The sequence below is a fragment of the Bubalus bubalis genome, chromosome 18 (assembly GCF_019923935.1).
Source record: "Bubalus bubalis isolate 160015118507 breed Murrah chromosome 18, NDDB_SH_1, whole genome shotgun sequence".
Taxonomy (NCBI): Eukaryota; Metazoa; Chordata; class Mammalia; order Artiodactyla; family Bovidae; genus Bubalus; species Bubalus bubalis.
Window position 1 is genome coordinate 58,464,085 of NC_059174.1, and position 22,142 is coordinate 58,486,226.

The window sequence follows — 22,142 nt, forward strand, 5'->3', positions numbered from 1 at the left end:
ATCTCTGAGTGGACAAAGCTACAACCATCATTTCACCCTTTGTGTATTTCTCTGGGAGTGTTTAGCCTTTTCAACCATGTCCCTATTATAAAAAACTGAATAAGCCATTTGGAGCAAATCGCTCAGAGGGGTCTGAGGACTAGCAGTTGCTTTTTGAATCTCACTCCTGATGCCTGTGGCAGGGTGGGCTTAGTTGCCCCCAAAAGGGCCTGTCCCTCGAGGGAGAAGGGATCCACACTCCTATATATATATGTATGTGTATATATATATATATTTTGTCTATGCTCTGTCTTTGTTGCTGTGTGGGCTTTTCTCAGCCTGGGCTTCTCACTGCAGTGGCTTCTCTTGTTTCAGAGCACAGGCTCTAGGGCCTGGGCCTCGGTTCAGCTCCCGAGTTTAATTGCTCCACGACACATGGGATCTCCCTGGATCAGGGATAGAGCTCACATGCCCTGCATTGGCACGTGGATTCTTTCCCAGTGAGCCACCAGAAAAGCCCCTGCTATATTTTTTAAAAGCTTCTATCAACCTCTCTTGAAACGCTTTCTGATTTTCATCTCACCCCTGTTGTACTACCTGCACTTTTTCATAACGGACAGGTTTTACTGTAAGGGTTTTCATAACCTCTGTTAAACAATCATGCAGCCACGGATCTGCCTCAGGGACAGCAGCAGTGCCCCCTGCCTCCCGCGTGGCCCTGTTGGGCTCCAGCTGCCACTGGGTCAGCAGGGACCCTAACTGCCTGTGGAAGAGTTAAGTCTGCAAATCTCTCTTTGGATGAGATCGAAAGATCTCATTAACTGGGTGAACTCCCATCTTGGAAAATTCAGTTCTCAGCAAAATGTATCAATTTATCTTCTGCTGACCTATGGACAAGGAGATGGACAAGGAGAAAGGCAGAGAAAGATGGACATGGAGAAAGGAGCTTCTCACAGAGGCAGAGCCATGGGGCAACTGGTCCGTAACTTACACGCTGCAGGTGCTATCTGGGCTGAGATTTCACCCTTGGGCAACTCGGGGTACAGAGAAGGAGCTCCTGAATATAGTGGGCAGTCTCCTCACCCTTGGGTGCCCTTGACTCTGGGCTAGTGGCCTTGGCTGGAGCAGCGGCTGAGACAGTCCTTGCCATTCCCATCCCTCAAGCAGTAGTTAGCTATCCAGAAGTTACGTTCCTGTGTTGCACTTCACTGTGCAGTTTAATCAGGACTTGTGCTTACAGCTTTAGATGTTATCCCTTCCGAGTAGTCTCTCAGCCAGGTGTGAATGGCTGAGAAACTGTCCCAAAGGAATAGTACAGAGTGTGTGTCCAGTGGCATTGACAGGGAGCTTTCAGGAACTGGTCTGGCTGCAAATTGGAAGTAAAGGGTCTGGGGAGGAGGGTAAATCCTGGAAGCTGATTCCCTTCAGTATCCTTGTGCAGGATGTTGAGAATACCTCATAAGAGGCATTTATCCAGGGTGGACACAGTCCTTTAAGTGATTTTTTTTTTCTAGAACATATAATCCCTTGGTTATAGATTATGGTCATCTGATCTGCATCCAAAGATAGCTTACACTGATGAGCTTCAGAGCGAAGCCTACAATATCTTCCTAACAACTCAATTAAACTTTACAATAATATGACAAAAGCGCTATTTAAAAAATGAGTTTTAGACAGTAGGTATTGATCTCAGCCAAACTAAAACTTAATATCTATTAAAACATAATTCCTTTCTTCTTAAATCTCCCTCATTTGTCCCAAACGTAGCCAAGTTAAGATTAATTTGCTTGTAAAATGAGTCTGGTTAATTGATAACATAGGCTTGTAAAATTGGTCCAGGAAAGTGAGTGTCTTGATCACTAAAAGTTGTACAAAGTATACCCCAAGTGAAAAACACATTTCAAAAATATTTATTTATTTAATTTTGGCTGTGCTGGGTCTGCGTTGCTGCTCGGACTTGCTCTATTTGCAGCCATCAGGGGCTATTGTTTGCTGAGGTGCACTGGCTTCTCACTGCGCTGGCTTCTCTTTTGCAGAGCACGGGCTCTAGGGCACGTGGGCTTCAGTAGTCATGGCTTCCAGGCTTTAGAGCACAGGCTCGGTAGTTGTGTTGCATGGGCTTAGTTGCTCCACAGCATGTGGGATCTTCCCAGATCAGGGATCGAACCCACATCTCCTGCATTGGTGAGGGGATTCTTTACTGCTGAGCCTCCAGGAAAGCCCATGAGTTAATTTTCTTGCTGACAAACTTTACCACAAATATACTTACTGACTTTGAGTAAACCTGGGTACCATAAAAACATTGTGCTTAATAGTGATATGTCTAAATGTCATGTCTCTATTAAATAACAAGCAAACAACAAACTTTAATGCCACATGTTAATTTGATACTAAATGTTTCTTGGGTCATACGAATCCAAAATCCATTTAGCTTAGTTTCTGTTATATTTAGTAATGTTTAATTTGTAAGCACTTTTTAAAAAGACAGTTAAATAGAGCTCACCTACAAATTAACCTGAGCAATACATATATCCCAATAGAGATCTCATAGTTTCATTTTAAAATTTAGTCATAAAACAGGCATTGCAATGCAAAACTTACCAGCTTAGAGATATTTGAGGACTTCCCTGGTGGTCCAGTAACTAAGACTCCATGCTTCCAATGCAGTGGGCCCAGGTTCCATTCCTGGACGGGAAACTAAATCCCAGTTGCAACAACTAAGAGTCACTGCAGCCAAATAAATAATAAATAAATATTTATTTTTAAAAAATACATAAATAACAGGTAGAATACCTAAATTTACAGACTTGAGTTTTAACAGGGTTAGACTTAGAACATAGGAGAAAAATCCCCAAAGTAAAAAGAATGTCAATTTTCAGATCCTGTGAGCAGTACTCAGACAGTAAAATTTCTTCCTTCTCACATAGCATCTACCCTGTCTCCTGCACTAGCAACAAGATCGTTTCTGTGTCTCTAGACATCTGTACCATATTTCTATGGCAGCCTGTGCTGATTGAAAACAAACAAACAAAAAAAGATAGGACACTTGTGAGGCTTACAAGAAGAGGGGGAGAGGGTGCTGGCCAGAGTAAATAGTGGGCTACAGTTTTATAATAAAAGGAGAAGTGGAGAGGGGGAGAGTGTCCTTATCTCTCTCTTCTGCTTCCTCTTCTTGAGTTGTTGTTCAGTTGCTCAAGTTGTGTCCAACTCTTTGTGACCCCATGGACTGCAGCACACCAGGCTCCCCTGTCCTTCCCATCTCCCGAAGCTTGCTCAAACTCATGTCCATTGAGTCAGTGACGCCATCCAACCATCTCATCCTCTGCCCCCTTCTCCTCCTGCCTTCAATCGTTCCCAGCATCAGGGTCTTTTCTAATGAGTCACTTCTTTGCATCAGGTGGCCCAAATATTGAAGCTTCAGCTTCAGTCCTTCCAATGAATATTCCAGGTTGATCTGCTTTAGGATTGACTGGTTTGATCTCCTTGCCTTCCTAGGGACTCTCGAGAGTCTTCTCCAACACCATCACTCAAAAGCATCAATTCTTCAACACTCAGCCTTCTTTATGGCCCAACTCTCACATCCATACATGACTAGTGGAAAAACCATAGCTTTGACTAGATGGACCTTTGTGGGCAAAGTAATGTCTCTGCTTTTTAATATGCTGTCTAGGTTGGTCATACTTTTTCTTCCAAGGAGCAAGTGTCTTTTAATTTCATGGCTGCAGCGATTTTGGAGCCTAAGAAAATAAAGTCTCTCACTGTTTCCATTGTTTGCCCATCGTTTGCCATGAAGTGATGGGACTGGTTGCCATGATCTTAGTTTTTTGAATGTTGAATTTTAAGCCAGCTTTTTCACTCTCCTCTTTCACTTCAGTTCCTCTTCACTTTCTGCCATAAGGGTGCTATCATCTGCATATCTGAGGTTATTGATAGTTCTCCCAGCAATCTTGATTCCAGCTGGTGCTTTATCCAGTCTGGCATTTTGCATGATGTACTCTGAAGCTAAGTTAAATAAGCAGAGTGACAATATATAGCCTTGACATACTTCTTTGTACTCCATTCCCAATTTGGAACCAGTCCTTTGTTCCATGTTTGGTTCTAACTGTTGCTTCTTGACCTGCATACAGGTTTCTCGGGAAGCAGGTAAGTTGGTCTGGTATTCCCATCTCTTTAAGAATTTTCCAAAATTTGTTGTGATCCACATAGTAAAAGGCTTTAGCATAGTCAGTGACGCAGAAGTAGATATTTTTCTGACATTCTCTTGTGTTTTGGATGTCAGAAATTTGACCTCTGGTTCCTCTGCCTTTTCTAAATCCAGCTTGAATGTCTGGAAGTTCTTGGTTCATGTACTGTTGAAGCCTAGCTTGGAGAATTTTGAGCATTACTTTGCTAGCATTAACACTATGAAAAGGCAAAAAGATACGACACTGAAAGATGAACTCCCCAGGTTGGTAGATGCCCAGTGTGCTACTGGAGGAAAGCAGACAAATAGCTCCAAAAGGTGTGAAGAGGCTGAGCCAAAGCAAAAACAATGCCCAGTTATGGATGTCTCTGGTGGTGGAAGTAAAGTTCAAAGCTGTAAAGAACAGTATTGTGTGGGAACCTGGAATGTTAGGTCCATGAATCAAGGTAAATTGGAAGTGGTCAAACAGGAGATGGCAAGAGTGAACATCAACTTTCTAGGAATCAGTGACCTAAAATGGACCAGAATGGGTGAATTTAATTCAGATGACTATTATATTTACTACTGTGGGCAAGAATCCCTTAGAAGAAATGGAGTAGCTATCATAGTCAACAAGAGTCCAAAATGCAGTACTTGGATGCAATCTCAAAAACTACAGAGAATGATCTCTGTTCATTTCCAAGGCAAACCATGCAATATCACAGTAATCCAAGTCTATGCCCCAGCCACTAATCCCAAAGAAGCTGAAGTTGAACAGTTCTATGAAGATCTACAGATTTCATAGAACTAACACCCAAAAAAAGATTTCCTTTTCATTATAGGGGACTGGAATGCAAAAGTAGGAAGTCAAGAGATACCTGGAGTAAAAGGCAAGTTTGGCTTTGGAGTACAGAATGAAGCAGGGGAAAGCTAACGATTTTTTTAAGAGAACACATTGGTCATTGCAAACGCCTGTCGACTACAAAGTGGCATTAACCAAGAGCACTGCCAGTGACTGAACAACAAAGGCGTTTGCCGTCTGCCTCTATGGAGAGTGAACCCCATGATCCTGTAGCTGTTGCCCTTCAACAGCTGTGGAGTGAGGCACTCCACGCTCCAGGGCATCTGGTAAGATGGGTCTTTAGACAGCTGGATTTTTTTTTTTTAATGTTTTTAGGAACAGATTTTATGGTCTCAATCATTGCATCTCCTCCTATCTAGAGTAGCCCTAAATTCCTTTATGGTGACATATCCTCATGACTAACAAAAAACCTTTTGTAAAATAAATGCTTCATGGTCTTGAACTTCCCATTCACCAAAACCTTATATATTGACCTTCCCCAATGCCACTTTGAAGCAGTCTTTCAGAGCTATCTGAGATGCTGCCTCCCGGGCTACAGTCCTCATTTTGCCCTCATTTTGTTTTGTGCCATCCTAAAATCTTCTAAGAAAGCAAAGATTTTAGAAATTATCACTGGTATTTATGCTCACCAATCTATAAAATGCTAATATAAAAGTCAGTTCTTGGCAGTGAAGGTGTCCTCCCAGGGGAGGCAGCATGTCTCAAGCATTCGTGAACAGCAAGATCCAGTCTGGGAGGTTGGTCGTGTTCATCAAGCCAACCTACCCCTACTGCAGAAGGACTCAGGAACTCCTCAGTCAACTGCCCTTCAAACAAGGGCTTTTGGAATTTGTCAATATCACAGCCAACGGCAACACCACTGAGATACAAGATTACTTGCAACAGCTCACAGGAGCCAGAACGGTACCTCGGGTCTTCATCGGTAGAGTGCATAGGTGGATGCACTGATCTAGTAAATATTCATGAGTGAGGGGAACTATTGACACGGATAAAGCAAATTGGAGCTCTGCAATAATTACAGAGCAGATCCAGGCTGATATCCCCCTTGAAGACTGGATGGCATTGCCAATAATGACAGCAGTTCCTGGAGGATGGACCTGGGGCAGCTTTACCCAGTTACAGCAACGGTTTACTTAAAATTCTGAAATATGTTAACCTCAATAAAAAGGGACGGGGGAGGCCAAAAACAGCTTCTTTTGACTCAGTATTAAAAATGGACCAACTTGCCAAAAAAAAAAAAAAAAGTCAATTCTTGGTTGCTTAAGGAAAGTACGAAGTGTGTTTTCAGTAAAGAAGGTATGAGGAATGGAATTGAATTTTGTGAAGGGAAAAGGAAGTAAGCCTGACTTACAGGTGGCTTTTTAGGATGGAAGAACAAAGTAATGGGTACAGAAAGTAATCAGGTTTGTGAAAAGTGAACCATGAGAAGTGAGTTTTGTACATGGTTTAAAATAAGTGTAAAATAAATTTAATTAAGTTTGCCTTTTAAATAAAGTAAAACTTATTTAGCTTTGAATTTTGCTTTTCTGTCTGTTGCAAAACTTGAAATTAGCTTTTCTGTCTGTTAAGATGACACCTTTTCTTCAGATGGTGAACTGCCTTGGATAACAGATTTAAATTTCTTTATCTCTTAAATGATCTGTTCTGAAATCTTTTATTGTTACTTTAGCTATATGAAAAGCTATTGTTTCACAATGACCTATAATCCTATGTGGCTGAGTGTTCTAAACCTTTTTGATATTTGTTGACAAAACTTCCTAAGTCATTGTAATGAAGAACTTGATTTCTAGCTAACTTTGGGATGCTTCAGAGGGCCCTCAAACACCCTAAAGAGAGATATTACACTAGTTAGGCTCATTTTCTATACAGAATGACATGGGAAGTATTTCAAGTGAGTTATAAGTCTCAGGTTATATTGTATGTTAAATGTTACTAATATAGATATCATAGAAACCATATGGCACTCCTAAAATTCTGATATGTTTGGGCAAAATATTATCAGGCATTATTCTAATTACTATCTCAAAATATTGTCATAGCACTAATCAAGTTTCACAAAAATACTTGCTCTTCAAGAAGATGTACAGAAATGACTTTCGGATAAATATCACTTTCTGAACTGGGTAAGGATTCTAATGGAAAACCTGATGACTTCACAAAGCTTAACAGAAGGACTGATGAATATGCTTATAACTTTTATCGTTTGTGTCTGAAAAATTGCTGGTTAGAATATGTGCTTTCCAGGTGTAAGGAAAAAAAAAAAAAAAAAAAAACCTTCCCCTGAAACTAATTATGACAGCAATTTGGAAAAATTATATTTTATACACAAATTGAAACATTTATATTTTCTCTCTATCTGAACCCTTCTGGAATGCAAAAGTAGGAAGTCAAGAAACACCTGGAGTAACAGGCAAATTTGGCCTTGGAGTACAGAATGAAGCAGGGCAAAGGCTAACAGAGTTCTGCCAAGAGAACACACTGGTCATAGCAAACACCCTCTTCCAACAACACAAGAGAAGACTCTACACATGGACATCACCAGATGGTCAACACCAAAATCAGATTGATTATATCCTTTGCAGCCAAAGATGGAGAAGCTTTATAGTGTGCAAAAACAAGACTGGGAGTGGACTATGGATCGGATCATGAACTCCTTATTGCCAAATTCGACTGAAATTGAAGAAAGCAGGGAAAACCACTAGACCATTCAGTATGACCTAAATCAAATCTCTTATGACTATACAGTAGAAGTGACAAATAAGTTTAAGGGACTAGATCTGATAGAGTGCCTGATGAACTATGGACGGGGGTTCATGACATTGTACAGGAGACCGGAATCAAGACCATCTCCAAGAAAAAGAAATGCAAAAAAGCAAAATGGCTGTCTGCAGAAGCCTTAGAAATAGCTGTGAAAAGAAGAGAAGTGAAAAGCAAAGGAGAAAAGGAAAGATATACCCATTTGAATGCAGAATTCCAAAGAATAGCAAGGAGAGATAAGAAAGCCTACTTCAGTGATCAGTGCAAAGAAATAGAGGAAAACAACAGAATGGGAGAGACTAGAGATCTCTTCAAGAAAATTAGAGGTACAAAGGGAACATTTCATGCAAAGATGGGCTCACTAAAGGACAGAAATTGTATGGACTTAACAGAAGCAGAAGATATTAAGAAGGGGTGGCAAGAATACACAGAAGAACTGTACAAAAAAGATCTTCATGACCAAGATAATCACGATGGTGTGATCATTCACACTCATCTACAGCCAGACATCCTAGAATGTGAAGTCAAGTGGGCCTTAGAAAGCATCACTACGAACAAAGCTAGTGGAGGTTATGGAATTCCAGTTGAGCTCTTTCAAATCCTGAAAGATGATGCTGTGAAAGTGCTGCAGTCAATATGCCAGCACATTTGGAAAACTCAGCAGTGGTCACAGGCCTGGAAAAGGTCAGTTTTCATTCCAATCCCAAAGAAAGGCAATGCCAAAGAATGCTCAAACTACCGCACAATTGCACTCACCTCACATGCTAGTAAAGTAATACTCAAAATTCTCCAAGCCAGGCTTCAGCAATACGTGAACCGTGAACTTCCTGATGTTCAAGCTGGTTTCAGAAAAGGCAGAGGAACCAGAGTTCAAATTGCCAACATCCGCTGGATCATGGAAAAAGCAAGAGAGTTCCAGAAAAACATCTATTTCTGCTTTATTGACTATGCCAAAGCCTTTGACTGTGTGGATCACAATAAACTGTGGAAAATTCTGAAAGAGATGGGAATACCAGACCACCTGACCTGCCTCTTGAGAAATTTGTATGCAACAGTTAGAACTGGACATGGAACAACAGACTGGTCCCAAATAGGAAAAGGAGTCCGTCAAGGCTGTATATTGTCACCCTGCTTATTTAACTTATATGCAGAGTGCATCATGAGAAACACTGGGCTGGAAGAAGCACAAGCTGGAATTAAGATTGCCGGGAGAAATCAGTAACCTTAGATATGCAGATGACACCACCCTTATGGCAGAAACTAAAGAGGAACTAAAAAGCCTCTTGATGAAGTTGAAAGAGGAGAGTGAAAAAGTTGGCTTAAAACTCAACATTCAGAAAACGAAGATCATGGCATCTAGTCCCATTACATCATGGGAAATAGATGAGCAAACAGTGGAAACAGTGTCAGACTTTATTTTTGGGGGGCTCCAAAATCACTGCAGATGGTGACTGCAGCCATGAAATTAAAAGACGCTTGCTCCTTGGAAGAAAAGCTATGACCAACCTAGATAGTATATTGAACAGCAGAGACATTACTTTGCCAACAAAGGTCCATCTAGTCAAGGCTATGGTTTTTCCTGTGGTCATGTATGGATGTGAGAGTTGGACTGTGAAGAAGGCTGAGTGCCGAAGAATTGATGCTTTTGAACTGTGGTGTTGGAGAAGACTCTTGCGAGTCCCTTGGACTGCAAGGAGATCCAACCAGTCCATTCTGAAGGAGATCAGCCCTGGGATTTCTTTGGAAGGAATGATGCTAAAGCTGAAACTCCAGTACTTTGGCCACCTCATGAGAAGAGTTGACTCATTGGAAAAGACTGTGATGCTGGGAGGTATTGGGGGCAGGAGGAGAAGGGGATGACAGAGGATGAGATGGCTGGATGGCATCACTGACTCGATGGACGTGAGTCTGAGTGAACTCCGGGAGTTGGTGATGGACAGGGAGGCCTGGCGTGCTGCGATTCATGGGGTCACAAAGACTCAGACATGACTGAGTGACTGAACTGAACAAACTGAAAGGACTTATAGACACACAGTTAGAATTAAAACATATTTAGGAATCTTACTGTCCTTGAAACTCTATTTTTGTTATAAAAAAGAAATCTAACAAATGTCATCTCTTAACAGACCTTAGAAAAGTTAATGCATCTATGAAACCCATGGGTGCACTACAACCAAGGATCCCATCACCTACTACTATTCCTCAAAATTGGCACATTATTATTACTGATTTACAAGATTGCTTTTTAAATATACCTTTACACCTTTTAGACCGAGAGAGATTCACTTTCTCTTTCCCTTTTCTTAATCACATTGGGCCTCATAGGAGATTTCAATAGACTGTGTTACCTCAAGGTATGCTTAACAGTCCTACTATTTGTCAAAATTTTGTAGCCAAGGCTTTACATCCAATGTGACAGCAATTCCCTCATGCATATATCATTAATAATATACTGTAACTACAAAAAGGAGAAGTGATATTTTTGACACTGAATGGCCGTGATATTCTTTAGACTCCAGAAAAAACTGATTAAGATAAAATCTTTTTTGAAATTGCAAAACCGGTTCTTCTTACATGTGCAGTTAGGAAAAGGTTAACTTGTTAAAAAATACTTTTTTGGAGCTCCAATTCTGCCTGGGAAACAAAAACAGGCCTAAGAAAAACCTAAAGTTAACTCTTATCATGTCCTTGGGATACACAGCCCACTCTATCTGGGACTCCAGCCATAAACAAATTGGTGGAACTCAGAAAAAAAAAAAAAAAAAAAAAAATATATATATATATATATATATAAGATATTTTAAATTTCAAGTGGAAAACTATATCTATCTGTCTATTTAAAATTATCTATGTTTCAATGTATGTCTTTGCTTTTGGATAATATGAAATTAATGAACTCTACTTAAATTCAAGTTCATGTGAACTGAAAAATATTCAATATTAAATATAATGTTTATTTAAATATAAATATAATTGTTTACTATCTAAGACATGTCTTAAATCATCATTATATAATACTTTTATTGTGCCTAGATTTAAGGTAAACTAAGTTTGTCAACAAAACAGTAACTCTTTATATATATATATATATATATATATATAAATATACAAATGAGATGAAAACTTTTAGATAAACTAATAAAAATAATTATATTTTCAAAATGTCTATCTAAAATAATCTCTTAGGATTGAGGTAACTTAAATTCATAAAATTGTACTAAACGAAATAATAAAAGTTTATTAAATAGCTGGGACATTTCCAAATAAAGTAAGATTTTAAAACATTAATTACTGAACACTAACTTCCTCTTACAAGAAAAACTAAAGAGATTTTAGACTATTAATAAGTATATAGAAAAATATATATTTATATAAAAATAAATATATATTATAATATAATAAATATATTCACCAATCTATAAAATGCTAATATACAAGACACTTCATAGTTGCTAAAGAAAAGTAAGATGTATGCTTTTAATAAAAAGATATAAGAAATGGCTAATAAAATGATGAATACAAACATATAAAAAAGGTTTCTGACAAATGAAAGAGAATTTTATGGCAAATGGATGTAACTCATTGCTCTGAACTTTCTTCCTCGTCCTTCTTACATGTCTCGATTGATACAAATTCTTCTTTTATATAGGCCACACCTCTCCGAGGTGAAACTACATGACATGTTATAATCCACCTGTTAGCTTACTTTGCAATAATGAGAACACCTAATTCTATAAAAACAGACAATGGCCCTGCCTATATTTCTAAGCAGTTCAAACAATTTTTACATTCATTCTCTATTAAACAGATTACAGATATTTCTTATAATCCACAAACACAAGACATAGTTAACCAAACACATTACACACTGAAACTACAAATAAAAAATTAATTAAGGGGGAATACACAGGAACATTTTTATCTTCCTTATCCAGAGCAGACTTGACTAGATTCCAATGAAATATATTCTTTAAGCCTATAACTACTGTTAATATAGCTTTATTTGTTTTAAATTTTTTAAACTTAACGCAAGGAGATATCTTGACACGAGCAGAAAGACATTTAGAGGAATTGAAGGACTCTTCTCTTCCTCTGCCCATTTGGTACCAAGACAAGTTGAATAAACAATAGAAATCTGGGAAATTAATCTTATAGGGAAAGGGGTATGCTTGTATTTCCCTAGATGGATCCAACGAACTCACATGGCTTTCTCTTTGGAAGATCCAACCCAAGGGGGCCCACGGTCTTCAACATAGAGGCGAGACAATAAAAACCCCAGGAGGAAGAAATTCCAATACAGGCTATGGCGGCTCTAAAGATCTCCAGAAAGCACCGCCCTCGGTGGCATCAACCTTATGATCTCCCCTCTTGGGGACAAATAAAAACCCTTACTAATCAAGCTGAAAATCCAGTTTCTAAATAGAGAATGCCTCGGAGTCCTGAAAATATTTTTTTGCCCTGCTTGCTTTGCTTGCTTGCGCCTCCCCTACTGCCCCCAACCCCCAACCCCATCCCCCTACCCCCGCTCAAGCTGAACTAATCAATCACACTTACTGGGCTCACATACCCAACCCCCCTTTACTTCAGGTTGTAGAATGGATGGAGAAAGGACCAAACCTATTAACCAATGACTCCATACACATGCCTTCTCCCTGGAGCCTTAAAGGGCCATCACACCCTGAAGAAGAAGGGAAACTAATTAATATCTATCTAGGTTATGAAGTCCTTCCTTTGTGTATGGCCCAGCAAAATTATGCATAAACGTTAGCAGACAAACTTGGGGTTTTGCCCTGCCTCCAAAAGAGGACTTTCAGACGTTGCTTAGATTATTTACTGCCCTTTCTTTGTCCGTGAACCATGTATATACTACTGAAACTTTAGGGAAAGAGTTAGGGAAAGAACAAAGAACACTATGCAAAGGGTTTACTAATAAGAACTTTAAATATACTCTGGTTCATTGGGACAAATGTCAGGCCAAATCAGTAAAATTAATGTTTGTGGCTAATCATACAATTGTCAATTGGGGACCCCATGGTATGTGGTTATCTAACTGCTCAAATGATACTAACAGCACTATGTGTGATTATGCTACTCAAGAAGCATAGGTTAGTAACACTACAATGGAACATTACCATGACAAAGGACTTCTTGGGTGGCTTGACGGTGGAATGGCACCCCCTCGTCCTTGAATCGTCCTTGATAAACAGATTGGGCCTGAACAATGGGACACCTGGAAACGCGCTGGGAGAACCGAAGAACTTGGGACTTGGACTGGACATTTCACAGGGACCAATCATCGTCATAGAAACTATTTCTTTCATTATAATCAATCATATTTCATACAAGCTTGTGTTCCCCTTCCTTTTGTTCTAGCTATAGGAAGATTACAATTCAATAAGACTTTACGTTCTGCAACTTGTATAAATTGCAAATTTTATACTTGTCTTAACACTTCTGTTTCCTTAAGAAATGAATCCCTTTTGATTCTTCGATCTCGACATAGTCTGGTTACCAATAAATCTCCAGCGGCCCTGGGAAGAAGGTCCCATAGCTGGACTTGCTTCCCAGTTACTTATTAAACTGCTCCAGTGATCTAAACGATTCTTGGTATTTGGGGATTAATAGCTATTTGCATCACTGCTGCCGTCACTGGCATTGCTTTACAAACCTCAATTCAAACACATAATTTTATCCAAAATTGGACTAAAGATGCTCATACTATGTGGGCCACTCAGGCTCAGATAGATGAGGATATTCAAGATGAAATACAGGAGCTAAAAACAGTCATCAAATGTGTTGGAGATCAATTAATAGATGTACAAAAACAGGTGATGCTAAAATGTGATTGGAATTCTACTCAATTTTGTGTTACTCCTGTTCAATTCAATAATAGTACCTACAACTGGGAACAAATCAAATTTCATTTACCAAACATACATGATAATGCCTCTCTGAATGTACAATTACTACAAAAAGAAATCTTTGAAGCCTTTTCTAAAAATCTGCCTTCTTCCACTAATTTGGAAACTTTAGCTGAACAACTAGCTGATCAATTATCTGGGTTAGACCCTCGCAGATGGTTTCAAAGCATTACTCACAGTATTGGGTCTGGAACTGTAATTTTGGTGATTGTCTTGACAATTATATTTGTCATTCACCATTGCCTTCATGCAAAAAATGTTAAAACTAAACAAACTCAAATGGTCAGAACCCTTTTTACAAATATTATAAATAAGGGGCAATTGTCAGGGAATGTTTAATAGGAGGATTTCAACGTGCTGTTCCTCATAAATCCTCTGTTCCTTATCAGTTTCTGTTGTCAGAAACAAGTGGAACGGCACGCCGCTCCCAGGACTGAGGTCATAGGATGAGACAGGCTTGAAATGATGTCAGTAAACATTCTCCTTATGACAAAACTGCTTAGTCTCGATCCTCTTTCTTGAGATATGGATTGTCTCCTGACCTTGTGACCATTATTAATCCCTTGTTCCCTTGGTAAGGGTTGCTATATGTTTGGTTTTCTGATCTTTATCATCATCGAAAGAAATTTCTTGTACAACAGCCTATATATACACTCACAGAAAGATCATTAAAGCACCTTTGCTCCATCAGAGCTTGGGTCCTTGTGTCTTTCTTTCTTTCTCTTTCTCTCTTTCACTTTCTTATCATCGACTCTGGACCACCAGGTTCCGATCCATTAAAGGACCCCAACAGATTCCAATGCAATATATTGTTTAATCCTATAACTATTGTTAATACAGCTTTCTTTGTTTAAATTTTTTAAACTTACCGCAAGGGGATATTTTGACAAAGCAGAAAAACATTTTGAGGCATTGAAGGATACCTCCCTTCCTCTGCCCATTTGGTATCAAGATGGGTTGACTAAACAATGGAAATCTGGGAAATTAATATTACAGGGAAAGGGGTATGCTTGTATTTCTCCAGATCGACCCAACGAAATCAGTTGGCTCCCTCTTCGGAAGATCCGCCCCAGAGGAGACCCCAGCATTCAAGATAGAGAAGAAATGGCAAAATCCCCAGGAGGAGGAGTTTCCAGTACAAGCCATGGCAACTTTAAAACTTTCCAAGAAATGCTGCACTTGAGGTCATCGACCTTATGATCTCCCAACCTGGGGACAGATAAAAACCCTTACTAATCAAGCTGAATTCTCAACAGGCAATGCCTCAGAATCCTGAAAATATTTTTGTCGCTATGCTTGCTTTGCTTGCTTTTGCTTCCCCTGCTCAGGCTGACTTGATTAATCACACTTATTAGCCTTATATACCTAACCCCCCTTTATTGCAGGTTGTAGAATGGACAGATATAGGACCAGTTGATCCACTAATGACTCAGTACATATGCCTCCTCCTTGGAGCTTGGAGGGGCCCTCTCATCCTGAGGAAGAAGGAAGATTGATTAACATTTCTCTAGGCTATAAAATCCTTCCTTTATGCATGGGCCCAGCAGAATTATGTATTAATGTTAGTCGACAAACGTGGGCTTTCATCCTGCCTCCAAGAAAGAACTTCCACACATTGTTTAGATTGTTTACTGCCCTGTCCTTTAATGAGAACCCTGTCAATACTACCAAAACTCTAGGAAAATGACAAAAGTTGGAATGCAAGGGGTTTACTTATAAGGACTTTAAATATACTCCTGTTTATTGAGATAGATGTCAAGCTAAATCATGGAAATTAATGTTTGTGGCTAATTACATCATTGTTGATTAGGGACTCTATGGTATGTGGTTATCTAACTGCTCAGATGATATTAACAGTACTATGTGGGATTATGTTACTCAAGTAACATGGAAGATTACCAACTGTTCAATGGAGCACTTCCATGACAAAGGACTCCTTGGCTGGCTTGATGGTGGAATGGCACCTCCTCGCCCTCAAATTGTCCTCAAAAAACAAATGGGGCCTGAACAATGGGACATCTGGAAACTCCAAATACTGAAAAACTTGGAACTTGGATTGGATATTTCACAGGGACCAGTCATAGTCATAGTAACTATTCCTGCCATTATAATCATTCATATTTTACACAAGCTTGTGTTGCCTTTCCTTTTGTTATTGCCATAGGAAACTTACAATTTAATAAGACTTTACGTTCTGTGACTTGTATAGATTGCAAATTGTATACTTGACTTAATTCCTCTATTTCTCTTGATTCTTCGATCTCAATGTAGTCTGTGATTGCCAGTAGATCTCCAACGACCCTGGAAAGAGGGTCCCATGGCACTTGCCTCCCAGTTTCTCACAAAATTACTCTGATGATCTAGGCGATTAATTAGATGGTTGATTCTTGGCATTTTGGGGTTAATAGCCATTTGCACCACTGCCGCTGTCACAGACACTGCTTTACAAACTTCAATTCAAACACAAAACTTTATTCAAAATTGGACTAAAGGTGCTCATACTATATGGGTCACTCAGGTTCAGATAGATGCAAAAGTTCAAGATAAAATTCAGGATTTAAAAACAGCCATCCAATGGGTTGGAGATCAACTAATACATTTACAAAAACAAGTATTATTAAACTGTGATTGGAATTTTACTCAATTTTGTATCACTCCTCTTCGGTTCAACCATAGTGCTTACAATTGGGAAAAAATCAAATTTCATTTGCAAGATATGCATAATAATGCTTCCTTAAATGTACAGTTGTTGCAAAAGGAAATCCTTGAAACCTTCTCTATGAGTCTACCCTCTTCCAACTATTTTGAAACCTTAGCTGAACAGCTAGCTGATCAATTATCTGGGCTAGACGCTCGAAGATGGTTTCAAGGCATTACACATAGTATTGGATCTGGAACTATAGCACTGATAAATATCCTGGTGATTATATTTGTAATATACCAATGCCTTTCAACTAAAATTGTTCAAATTAAACAAACCCACTTGGTCAGGGCCTTTTCCACAAAAATATCTACAGTCATCCCCAATTATGAAAAAATAAAAAAGGGGGAACTGTCAGGGAACATTCAACTTAAAAGGATCCAACCTGATATTTTCTTTTGTGTGCCATTTCTCAAGGACTCTATTCCTTACCAGTTCCTGGAAAACAGGAACGAGCAAAACTGCATGCAGTTCTCAGGACTGAGATCATGAGAAACAGCATCTACTTGGATTCCTTTCAGTGACTCCCTTCAGTGACCTTTTACTTAAAGGTAATCTATTCAGTTATGCCTCCCTTCCTCAGGATATGGAATGCTTTCTGGCCCTTTCAAGACTGTTATTTGCTTGGCTTTGTTTTTCCTCAATTTTTTTTACTATCTAAAGCTGCCTTGTATGAAGATATATAAACATGTGTTTCTGCAAATAAAGCACCCTTGTTTCACTTGAGACTTGGGTCCCCTGCGTCCTTCTTCTCGTTGACTCCAGTCCCTAGGTCCCAGTCTACAAAGACCGTGACAGCTCTGTCTTCAATTTCCACAAATAAGAGTAACTCTTCTTTAATCATACATACAACAGTTATTTCTATTCAATGGAGAACATGACCCTTTTCCTAGGCATTGTTCCTAGCACACCATCAGTCCCTGGTAACTGTCCCTCTCCTCCTACGAAAAGCCCAGTCCTTTCAACATCTTGCCTACTCTGTTCAAGGTCAGTTGGTAGAACATTATGTTTTATAACAGGCTGGACTATGTATGGAAGGGCTTCCTGATCCTACTGACTATGATGAGTCATGTCCTAGTTTTACATTATTTTCCACCCTCCCTGTTGCTAATTCACACACACTATTGAATTTCATAATTCAGGCTATGTGTTTTTCCAGGAAACACGGATGTGAATGAATTTTATCTAATGAAGTCGGCCCCTTCATCTCACTGATTCCTTCCCATAGACCATCATGAAACGCATGTAGCAAATGCGTTTGATCAATGTATTACCAAAGCCAAGCTCTTAGAGCTCACCACACAACACGCCAATAAACTGAGAGACAACTTGTTGGGCAAGGAATAGTGACTTTATTCAGAAAGCCAGGAGACTAAAAAGATGGTGGACTACTGTCCCAAAGAATCATCTTTGCTGAGTTAGAATTCGGGTTTCTTTTACAAGAAAAGATCTCTATAGCTTCTCTTCAAATATGGACTTACTGCAGTTGTTGAGTACCTGAACTAAAGTCATCAGAGAATACATATAGTGAAAAAGGTAAAGGATTTGCCACAACCACTGAGTCTGGGAAGTATGGCTCCACTTTGTTCCTATCTTGTGACTTTTGGGTAAGATCCTTGCCACACATTACATTGCTGTGTGTTTTCTCCAGGATAAATGCTCTGATACTACTGGTGAGATGTGAGCTGTGAGGATAGGGGGTTTTTTTGTTTGTTTGTTTTTTAACACTTGTGAAATTGATGAGGAATCTTTCTAGAACGAATTCATGTTCTAAAGACCTGACTAATCAGATCAGATCACATCAGTTCAGTCGCTCAGTCGTGTACGACTCTTTGCAACCCCATGAATCGCAGCACGCCAGGCCTCCCTGTCCGTCACCAACTCCCGGAGTTCACTCAGACTCACGTCCATCGAGTCAGTGATGCCATCCAACCATCTCATCCTCTGTCATCCCCTTCTCCTCCTGCCCCCAATCCCTCCCAGCATCAGAGTCTTTTCCAATGAGTCAACTCTTCGCATCAGGTGGCCAAAGTACTGGAGTTTCAGCTTTAGCATCATTTCTTCCAAAGAAATCCCAGGGCCGATCTCCTTCAGAACGGACTGGTTGGATCTCCTTGCAGTCCAAGGGACTCGCAAGAGTCTTCTCCAACACCACAGTTCAAAAGCATCAATTCTTCAGCGCTCAGCCTTCTTCACAGTCCAACTCTCACATCCATACATGACCACAGGAAAAACCATAGCCTTGATTAAACGAACCTTTGTTGGCGAAGTAATGTCTCTGCTTTTGAATATGCTATCTAGGTTGGTCATAACTTTCCTTCCAAGGAGTAAGCGTCTTTTAATTTCATGGCTGCAGTCACCATCTGTAGTGATTTTGGAGCCCAGAAAAATAAAGTCTGACACTAAATATATATATCTGGCTTCTATCCAGTATGAATTTTCTCATGAAGCCTAAGATGTTGCCACACTCATGATATTTATATGGTTTCTCAGTAGTATGAATTCTCTGATCAACAGTAGGGTATGAATTTTGAACTTTGAATTTTGAAGACTTCTACCATATACCACTGGAGAAGGCAATGGCACCCCACTCCAGTACTCTTGCCTGGAAAATCCCACGGACGGAGTAGCCTGGTAGGCTGCAGTCCGTGGGGTCACTAGAGTTGGACACGACTGAGCGACTTCACTTTCACTTTTCACTTTCATGCATTGGAGAAGGAAATGGCAATCCACTCCAGTGTTCTTGCCTGGAGAATCCCAGGGATGGGGAAGCCTGGTGGGCTGCCGTCTCTGGGGTCACACAGAGTCGGACACGACTGAAGCAACTTAGCAGCAGCAGCAGCAACCATATACCACATTCACATAAGTTTCTCTCATGTATAGATTTTCTGATGTTTAGTGAGTGCTGAGACCTGAGTAAAGGATTTTCCACACTCAAAATATTTGAAAGATTTCTCTATATGTATTCTCCGATGTCTTTTAAGGTGTGAATTTTGACTGAAGAATTTGCCACACTCATTACATCTGAAAGGTCTCTCTCCAGTATGAATTCTCCAGTGAAGTTGAAGATGTGGTTTTTGCCTGAGGACTTTTCCACACTCATCACATTTATAAGGTTTCTCACCAGTATGAACTGCCTGGTGCATTAAAAGTGTTGACTTTACATGAAAGGCCTTGCCACACTCATCACATTTGTAAGGTTTCTCTCCAGTATGAACTGTCTGATGAGTTAAAAGGGGTGACTTTACACGAAAGGCCTTGCCACACTCATCACATTTGTAAGGTTCCTCTCCAGTATGAACTGTCTGATGCCTTAAAAGGATTGACTTTTCATGAAAGGCCTTGCCACACTCATCACATTTGTAAGGCTGCTCTCCAGTATGAACCCTCTGATGACCAGCAAGGTGTTCATTTCGGCTGAAGACTTTGTCACATATATCACATTTAAACAATTTCTTTCCTGTACGAATTTTCTGATGTCTCCTGTGGCTTGAACTGTCAGAAAAGGCCTTGCCACACTCATCATATTTGTAAGGTTTCTCACCAGTATGAATTGTCTGATTACTTCAAAGAGTTGACTTTACACGAAAGGCCTTGCCACACTCAGCACATTTGTAAGGTTTCTCTCCAGTATGAACTGTCTGATGCCTTAAAAGGATTGACTTTTCATGAAAGGCCTTGCCACACTCATCACATGTGTAAGGTTTCTCTCCAGAATGAACCCTCTGTTGACTTATGAACTGTGAAGCCCGAGTAAAGTGCTTGCCACACTCATCACATATGTAAGGTTTCTCTCCAGTATGAACCCTCTGATGACCAGCAAGGTGTTCAATTCAGCTAAAGACTTTGTCACATATATCACATTTAAATAATTTCTGTCCTGTATGAATTTTCTTATGTCTCCTGAGGTGTGAGCTGTGAGTAAAGGCCTTGCCACACTCATCACGTTTGTAAGGTTTCTCTCCAGAATGAACCCTCTGATGACCAGCAAGGTGCTAATTTCGGCTGAAGACTTTGTCACATATATCACATTTAAATAATTTCCTTCCTGTATGAATTTTCTTATGTCTCCTGAGGTGTGAGCTGTCAGTAAAGGCCTTGCCACACTCATCACATTTGTAAGGTTTCTCTCCAGTATGAACTATCTGATGACTTAAAAGGATTGACTTTCCACGAAAGGCCTTGCCACACTCATCACATTTGTAAGGTTTTTCCTTGTGTGCTTTGAGTTCTTGTGTTATTACTGAAGCATTCATAAAACCATTCCCATATATATTAGAAACACTGGTTTGGACACAAGGAGGAATTCTTTGAAGTGGTGAAAATGAGAAACTGTTGTTGACAGACCTCTTAGCTTCACTATATTCAGAAATTATCCCACCAGTTTGAAATATCTGCAGTTTATCCTGAAAGATAAATCCAAGTCTGTTTCCAAAGGGCTTGATTCCTGCATCCTTTCTATGATGCGAATCTCTTCCATCAGGCACATTTCCATTAAGGCTTACAGGTGTTCCTTTGTAATTTCTTTTGTCATCTCTCCCCTGACACTCAAAGTCACGCATATTTTCCTGACTTTCCCAAAGATGAAAATGTTTCATTTCACAGCTTTCAGGTCTTCCCAGCATCAATGTTTGGAATGTTTCTAGTTTATCACTGTTTGCTTCGGGTTGTAAATGCTTGATCACATGTGTAGGAGAGATATCTACAAGATAAAAAGAATCATAGGTATCCCGCTCACAATAATTCAAAAATAAATGTTTCATGTTGAATATATATTACACCAAGAGTAATGCACCAAGTTATGAAACACCACAATGATGACCTTAAGTTTTTAGAAACACTAAAGGAATAGAATTCTTAACTTAAGAAAGCATAATATAAATTCACCGTTAAGGTAGCGTAGTTTTAAAAACCATATGCCAAACACTCACATTGGACAATCTTATGCCAACTCTCAAAAACAGAGTATTTTTCTACCAGAACCCTTAGGAATGTATCAATCAACAGTTGTCTCAAATTGAAAAGAAAAATATTACACTGTCACTGTATTCTGCATACTTACTATACATAAATAAATTCTAAACAATATATTATATATTGTAACAGTAAATAATCCAAAACCAAGATTACCCAATTAATAATTAACTAGTCATAATTGGTTGTTTACAATTGAAAACAAATGAGAAAATGAAGAATATGACAAAAACAATTTTTTGGAAACAACATAGTTTTCTAAATCTGCTATAGAACTATGTACCCATAAAGAAAAGGCATTTACAATGCTAACAAGTAGTATGTTTCAGCTGTATTGCAGAATACACGCTAAAAGACCATCATCTGTAAATGACACATAAATTAAGATGTAAAATAGTCACCATTTTTCTAACAGCCAATAAACAAGGCAATCCCTACCTATGTTGTTGCTCTTCAGTCGCTCAGTCATGTTTGACTCTTTGCAACCCTGTGGACTGTAGCCCACCGGACTCCTCTGTCCATGGGATTTCCCAGGCAAGAATAGTGGAGTGGGTTGCCATTTCCTTCTCCACGGGATCTTCCTGACTCAAGGATCAAACCTGCATCTTCTGCATTAGCAGGTGAATTCTTTACCACTGAGCCACCAAGGAAGGCTAATCTCTAGCCATGCACTATTCTTAATTACCTGGTTTAATGGCACCAAAATATAATAAATAAAAAGTGAGTGCTTTCTGTATTTATTGACTAGGGTCAGACACAATATTGCTGAAAAATGTTGCAAGTGAA

At 39.4% G+C, this 22,142-nt stretch overlaps 1 protein-coding gene and 1 pseudogene across 1 annotated transcript in view; one reads left to right on the top strand and one right to left on the bottom strand.

The window, feature by feature from the left end:
* Positions 1-22,142, bottom strand: part of LOC102415868 (zinc finger protein 665-like) — a 323,254-nt gene that overhangs the window by 16,786 nt on the left and 284,326 nt on the right. The window lies entirely within an intron of this gene.
* On the top strand, positions 5,700-6,018 carry LOC123330298 (annotated as a pseudogene).